The sequence below is a fragment of the Tarenaya hassleriana genome, unplaced genomic scaffold (genome assembly GCF_000463585.1).
Source record: "Tarenaya hassleriana unplaced genomic scaffold, ASM46358v1 Cleome51, whole genome shotgun sequence".
Lineage (NCBI taxonomy): Eukaryota > Viridiplantae > Streptophyta > Magnoliopsida > Brassicales > Cleomaceae > Tarenaya > Tarenaya hassleriana.
In genome coordinates this window covers 748,925-757,097 of record NW_010967800.1, presented here as the reverse complement: position 1 = coordinate 757,097, position 8,173 = coordinate 748,925, and positions in this window count along the sequence as shown.

Here is an 8,173-nt window from a genome sequence, read left to right as displayed (position 1 = left end):
GGAATAGTTAACTCTAGGAACAAGACTCAACCAAGAATTAGATCAGGAAATATGAAATGAAGTATGTGAATATCGAAAATAAAGCAATAAACTAACTAAGTAAAATCAGATAGATAAACCACCATAGCTTCGGAATAACCTTAATGCGCAGGGATTGTTTCTAAGGATGGAGAATCTACGAATATCAAACTCTAACCGGGGATCTCAAGTTCTAATATCAGATTTGGCTCTTTCAAGTCATAAATCCACTATCCAATAAATTAACCTATCGATCTCTCAACCTAATAGATTAAATATCAGACGCATTAACGATCACTATCACAGTTCCTAAACCGATTAACCTATCTTTCAATAGTCTTAATCAATTCATTCAATGAATTCGTTCCAAATCTAATCTCAACTCTCACTGCAAATCAGAATCTAAAATCAATCAATCAACTGGCCAAGAAGATCAAAAGCAATAAACTCAATTCAATCAAACCGACGAGTATCGATAACGTAGTCTTGGAAAATAAAAACCAAACAAATCCCTACAAGGTTAAATCTCACCTATAGTGAAACGAATACTCACTACCCATAACAATAAACGAGTTCAAATCAATAAAGAGAAACATGGAAAACAGATAAAGAAGAAACTCGCAGCGATCTCTCGACGACGGTTCTTTAATCTCTGCTTCAGGGAAACTCCGTCTTGATTCTCTCTCGAGTTCTCTAGCTTCTGCTGTGATCTCTCGATTATTTCTGAAGCCCAAGATGTCCTCTATTTATTTTCTTGGCAACTAGGTTTCTTCCCATTCTGAAAACGAAAGTTCAGATGCAAAAATAGGAAGTTTTCTCGAAACGTAACACGGTCGTGTCGAATGTCAATAGGATCCGTGTCAATTGTCTGATCAAAACTTCTGCGCTTCTGCACGGGCTGGATACGGGGGAGTTGCAGGTCGACACGACCATGTTGCGAATCGACACGGTCCGTATTAATTGTCTGTAAGAATGTCTTCGTTTTCTCGCTTCTTCATGGTCGTGTTTGAGCTCGACACGGCCGTGTTCAAATGCAACTCGAGCTGGAAATATCTTTGTCGTTTCGTTCCGGTCCCATATGCTCCGAAGTCCTCGATTATGTTCCTCTAGTGCCCATAATGCGTCTATTACCTGTTCAATCACTAGAAAATGCAAAGGAAACAAAACCCAGTACTAAAATGATCCTAAATGTCTAATAATGCACAAAACCGATGCGAAAGTGCTACACAATGGACTTTGAAAAAGAGGAGAAAATCATGTTATCAAACTCCCCCAGGCTTAGATTTTTGCTCGTCTCGAGCAAATATACGATGGAAAAAACACGAAGGGGGAACAAGGCAGATGATCAGTCAAAAATCTCCATGAGTTTCAAAAGCGAAATTTCTCTCCTGTATCGACTAACCTTGAATGAAATCAAACCTATCCTATTCATATCTCCATTCCAACAAAATGATCATAGAACTATAAGACGAAACTCACTACCCAAAACTTCAAAGGGGATTTCAAGTTATCTGTCAAACACGTTTCTCAAACCTATTTATCGCTGTCTACAGGAATAATTCAATCCACTTGGGTTCGGAATAGGTCTAGATATGGTGATGGGAAATCGAAATTCCAAAGATCAACATCAAGTGCATTCGCATCCGTCGTTCTTGTTTGGCCTTTTTTTTCCGATGAGAATCAGATCAAGACTTTTCTTTCTTTTTGTCATTCATTCATTTTTTTTAATAGCAATATGCGTTAGACGAATGCATGATATGATCAAGGAAGATGAACATAAAAGCAGGATATGGGTTTTGGATAAATAGGGCTTACTTTCGCCTCGTGATGATTGCTGCCACCCCCGAACTATTTGCCTGTGTGTCTAAACGAGTCAAAAGAAATAAGGATAGAGTGAGTAAAAGGACTCGCTGGACTATAGATTAAACAACTTTCATTCCCTTTTTCATCCTAGGTAACGATTCATCTCACGGCCTATAATTCATTCCTCAGGTCAAGCTACCTTTTCAGATAAGTCCTACAATTCATTCAAGTGCTTAGATAAACTAAACCAGGTTCATCTATACTTTCAAGAGATTTCTACTCTATTGCTCATGAATCTTCCAACTGATCACCTGAAATCGATTTTTTATGCATATGACTTATATGATCCTAAGCTATATGAATGCGGAAGCAAAACCTAAAGACATGTCTATATAATTCTAGAGATGCTAGATGCTTATACGCGTGAAATGCGACTACGTGCTTTGTTTTTGTAATTTTTCTATGCACATTATACTAAATGATGTGCTAAAATGCATCAAAGACTGTCAAAATGGGAAAAGCAAGTTGTCAGATTATCCTTCCCCGGACATGAACAAGACAGCGTCCGCGGTGTCAAGTCGCACTGGAAAAAGGGAAAACAAGCGAGAGAAACCAAAAGGGAACGGGGGTAAAAGCATACTTAGCGTGAATGTATGGCGCGATCCCTCGCGGTACTCAAGGATAGAAGAAAAGGCTCAGACGATATCTCACAGCTCTCAGCGTACTAGTGGAATGTGATGTGTCCTTGTAAACACAAAAAATAATAGCACAAACCAAAGCAACGCAGCAAATAGAACAAGTACGAATGATACATCATCAAGTCTGGAAAGTACAACTGAGAATCCCAACAAGAACAAACTAGGAATGCAAAAGAAAAAAGAAGGAAAAGGGAAAAAAAACTACCAAATGCTCACTGCTCCGGAGTTGGTTGTGGTGGCCCCGACTGATAATAGTACGGCGAGTACGAGTATCCAGGTCGAAGGGGGATCAAAGGGGAGTCGATGTGGGGCATGTACCTCGCATCGTATCGGCGATGAAACTCCGTGGCGTACTGCGCCATCTGGTGCTGCTGCTCGCGGAACTACCTCTGGGCGTCGAACTCTGTCTGTATCATATCTCCAAAAGACTGAAGCTGAACGTTGAACCCGTGCATAGTCGTCTCCATACTCTGCATCATCTGGCTAAGCATGTCGATATGGGCAGAGTAGTCAGGAAATGAATCAGAGCTCGGATCCGGCGGCGGAGAAGGGGGCATGTCGAAAGGGAAGTCATCCGAAGGAAGTGGATAGGACTGAGGAGCTCGAGAGGAGGATGGCTGGTAACAATATCGAAGGGGGCTCGGAAGAGGAGACCAGCCTGAGTGATTGGTGGTAGATGGGGACATGGGAGGCGTACTCGCTGGCGAACACCCTGATGATCCAGATAGTTCCAGTGCCAGCGCATTGGTTGCTTAGAGAGATGAAATTTCTGGACCAAAGCAGCGATATCTAGGAGAGTGTGGCCCGTGATCACATCGTCTGAGTATAGTCCGACATTAATCCCCACGCGACGAGCAATCATGGTGATAATGCCCCCGACGCAGGTCTTGACGTCTGTAGGAGCCCCTAGCTGAGCAAACATCGCGAGATGCATAGTCATACGGGAAGCAAGACATACCTCGTCCATGCCCCAAGTGTCGCCGTCGAAGGCGTCGCTCAAAGCCCAGCGAAGGAAACCGAGTTCCTGATGGTTCACCATCCCACCAGCAGCTCGGGCGAGAAGGCAGTTGGTCAGGAACTGGTGAAAGTATCGAGCAACTGGATGGCGGATCCAAGTCGCCTTTGCAGTGCGACTCTCGTATGATCGCGCGGCGATAGTCTGCCAAAATGTCTCCTGACGCTGAGGTAAGAAAAGAGGGAGCTTTGAAGATGCACCTGGCTCGACCCTGAGGATCTCGGCGAACTGGTGAATAGGGAGGCGATACTCATTGTTCCACATCCGGAAATCCATGAACGCATTCACCGTGTTGTCGTCGCACGGGAAATAGCAACGGAGAGTGGAAAGAAATTCCAGCGTCAATGTGTGAAAGCTCTTCTCCCATATCGTCAGGAAGCTCGACCAGCCGAGTCGTTCGAAAATGCGGACAAGCTCATCGTGAATACCGATCTCGTCAAGGTCGTTACAAGCCCTACTTCTCGAGTTTGAGATAGATTGCCTTGGTGGAATTGTCCCGGTGGTTGATTCGGAGAACACCGGGTTCCGGAGTGATCGCAGTGAGTGGGGAGAGCTCCATGATCGCACCCCGGCGTGGTGCCCAAGGCTCGTTGTCAGGGAGCGTGAGGCTATACCGATGCTCCGGGCCTTTTTCGGGGCGGCCTTCGATCCGGCTTCTCTCTGCCATGATTGGAGATAGTGATGAGAGATGGAGGAAGTCGGATTACCGGGTAACTGTCGACACGTCGCCGACGTGATAAGGAATCGGCGAGGCGGCGACAAACGGCGAGGCTGGCGAAAACGGAAGAGAATGTAAGGGTTGTCCGGCGATAGACTGGAGTCGACGGTGAAGAGGACAACAGCGGCGGACCACGGGGGAGAGTGGCGGCGACGACGATGGGGAAAGCGGCCGCAAACCACAGCGGCGACGGCGATGAGGGGGATGGTAAGGGGATTGACACGGCCGAGTCCTGCAAAAATCACGTTAAAAAGGCGAAAAAATTATCGACACGGTCTGTGTAGATCAAACACGGTCCGTGTCGTGACAGAGATGCGAATCAAACACGACCGTGTTGAAGTAGAACGCGGTCCGTGTGGTGGCGTCGAACGAAAAATGCGAACTAAACACGGCCGTGTTGAAGTAGAACATAGGCCGTGTTAATTTTCTGTCAAGAATCCGTGCAATCGAACACGGCGATGTTGAATTAAACATGGGCCCTGCAGATTTTCTGTTGAAATTTCGCCAAACCGAGCACGACCGTGTTGAATGCAACATGGACCGTGCAGAATCTCTGTGAAAAATTGAGCGCAAGAGGACACGACCGAGTTGCACGCAACATAGACCGTGTTAGATTTTGGCCAAAGTTGAATGATGAATAGTCTGGCGACCCGTGAGATCTGAAATAGCCAAAATTGGACTACGAAAGTAGATGTAGCAGCGAGCAGATAGAAAGAACAAAAAGAAAAGAGGAGGGAAACAAAACTAAAGTAACGTAAAATAAGGATACGGGGTCGGGTTGCCTCCCGATAAGTGCTTGTTTTAGGTCATTAGCTGGATCCGGCAAGGATTCACGACTCTACCTGGTCGGAGAGGGCGATGGCTCCTCTCTCGTCCGATGGGAATGCAGGATTGTAGAGCTTCAGGCGTTGGGCGTTAGTTTTGAATGAACCTCCAGAATGGTCCCATAGTTCGATTGAACCATTTAATGAAACAGATTTGATCTTGAATGGACCAGACCATCGAGATTTCAACTTTCCTGGAAAAAGTCGCAATCGTGAGTTAAACAAAAGGACAAGATCGTTTACCTGGAAGTTACACTAGAGGATATGCTTGTCGTGCCATTTTTTCGTCTGCCCTTTGTAGATTTTTGCGTTCTCATACGCATCAAGGCAGATTTCTTGAGGATGATGGAGTGAGAGAACTCGTTTCTCGGCTGCAGATTTGAGATCGTAGTTCAACTGCATGATGGCCCAATAAGCTTTGTGCTCCAATTCCACGGGAAGATGGCATATGCTTTGCCGTAGACGAGCTGGAACGGTGTCATCCCGATGGGGGTTTTGAATGTCGTGCGATATGCCCAAATGACATCATCGAGCTTAACGGCCCAATATTTTCGGGATTTGGATACTGTCTTCTCGAGTATAGACTTGATCTCGCGGTTAGAATCTTCTACCATTCCACTGGTCTGAGGGTGATAAGGCGTTGTAATCTTGTGCTTGACACCGTATTTAAGCAGGAGTGCTTTGATCGTGCGATTGATGAAGTGCGACCCGCCATCGCTGATGATGACACGGGGAACACCGAATCGTGGAAAGATCGTTCATTTGAGCATGCGCACTACGGTCTTGTTGTCGTTCGTGGGACTCGCCAGGACTTCCACCCATTTGGTCACGTAGTCAACTGTAACCATAATGTACAAATTTCCGCAAGAAGATGGGAAAGGTCCCATAAAATCTATGCCCCAGACATCAAATGGTTCTACCTCAAGAATATATTGTTGGGGCATTTCATGACGACATGATATATTATCCGTACGTTGGCAAGCGTCACATGAAGAAACAAACATGTGGACATCTTTGAAGAGAGTGGGCCAATAGAAACCAGCCTGAAGGATTTTGGTTGCGGTTTTGGATGTTGGAAAGTGGCCTGCGTTGTCTGAAGAATAACAATGGGAAATAACACTGAAAATGTCACCTTCTGGGATGCAGCGACGGAATAGACCGTCTGTTCCCCTCTTGAAGAGGAAAGGATCGTCCCAATATTAGTCCCTGATATCGTGGAGAAATTTCTTCCTGGCATTGTAACTCAGATTCGGTGGAAGAATTTTACTTACCAGGTAGTTTATGTAGTCAGCATACCACGGGGCTTCTGGCAGAGTAGAAATGGCGAAGACATGCTCATCTCGAAGATTGTCATCAATTGGAAGTTGCTCTGGGATTCAAGCCGTGACAAATGATCAGCTACTCCATTTTCGTCCCCTTTCTTGTCCCGGATATCAAGGTCGAACTCTTGAAGAAGCAGTATCCAACGGATGAGACGCGACTTAGCATCCTTCTTGGAGAGTAGATATCGCAGAGCGGCATGATCGGTGTAGACTATGACTTTGGATCCGACAAGGTAAGACCTGAATTTTTCAAATGCAAAGACAACGACAAGCAGTTCTTTCTCAGTCGTAGTGTAGTTTACCTGAACATCATCCAAGGTTCTGCTGGCGTAGTAGATTGCATGAAGAATTTTATTCCGTCGTTGTCCAAGCACGACACCTACTGCATAATCACTCGCATCACACATAATTTCGAAAGGCAAATCCCAGTCTGGTGGTTGAATGATGGGCGGGGAAATCAACGCCTTTTTGAGCGTTTCAAAAGCTGCAAGGCATTCATTAGTGAAAACGAAAGGCACATCTTTACATAGGAAATCCGTGAGAGGTTTGGTGATCTTGGAAAAATCCTTGATGAAGCGACGATAGAAGCCGACATGTCAAAGGAAACTTCGGATAGCTTTGACGTTGTGCGGAGGCGGTAATTTCTCGATCACTTCGATTTTAGCCTTATCTACCTCGATGCCTTTGGCGGAGATCTTGTGTCCGAGGACGATGCCTTCCTGTACCATGAAGTGACACTTCTCCCAATTGAACACTAGATTGGCCTGCAAACATCTATCCAAAATTTGACGCAAATTAGTCAGACAAACATCGAAGGAAGGCCCATAAAGATAGAAATCATCCATCAACACTTCCATCGAATCTTCAATAATTTCGGAGAAGATCGCCATCATGCATCGTTGAAAAGTAGCAGGGGCGTTGCAAAGTCCAAATGGCATGCGCCGATATGCGAAGGTCCTGTAAGGGCAAGTGAAAGTTGTCTTCTCCTGATCATTAGGATGAATAGGGATTTGAAAGAATCCCGAGTAACCGTCAAGAAAACAGAAATAAGAATGAAGAGCAAGACGTTCAAGCATTTGATCAATGAAAGGTAAAAGGAAGTGATCTTTGCAAGTGTTCGCATTCAGCTTCCTATAGTCGATGCATATACGCCAGCCCGTCACTGTTCTTGTTGGTATCAGCTCATTCTTCTCGTTTTTAATCACCGTCATACCACCTTTCTTAGGGACGACTTGGACTGGACTAACCCAAGGGTTGTCGGATATAGGGTAAATGATACCTGCATCCAAAAGTTTTAATACCTCTTTCTTGGCGACTTCCTTCATCGATGGATTGAGTCTGCGCTGATGTTCGATGGATGATTTGGAATCGTCCTCCAGATGAATTTGATGCATGCATAATGAAGGATTGAGACCTTTGATATCATCTACAGTGTTCCCGATAGCTTTTTGGTAGTCCCGCAATGTAGTGAGGAGACGCTCGAGCTGTAGATCATCCAAGGCAGCATTGACGATAACAGGGTAAGTGGAATCGAGACTGAGAAATGCATATCTGAGTCCAATGGGCAGGGGTTTTAGCTCGAGCTTCGGAGCAATTACGGGATCCCAATCAAGCAGAGGAGTCGTGGAGGTTGATGTGGCGGAGAAGACGGGCAAAGATTCGAATGGTGGAACAGGCTCGAATAGAGTTCGAGAATCGACACGGTCCGAGTTGATACTCAACACACGCGTGTCGTGTTGTGCACGGCAAGCTCGCGATTGTGCACGGTCGTGTCC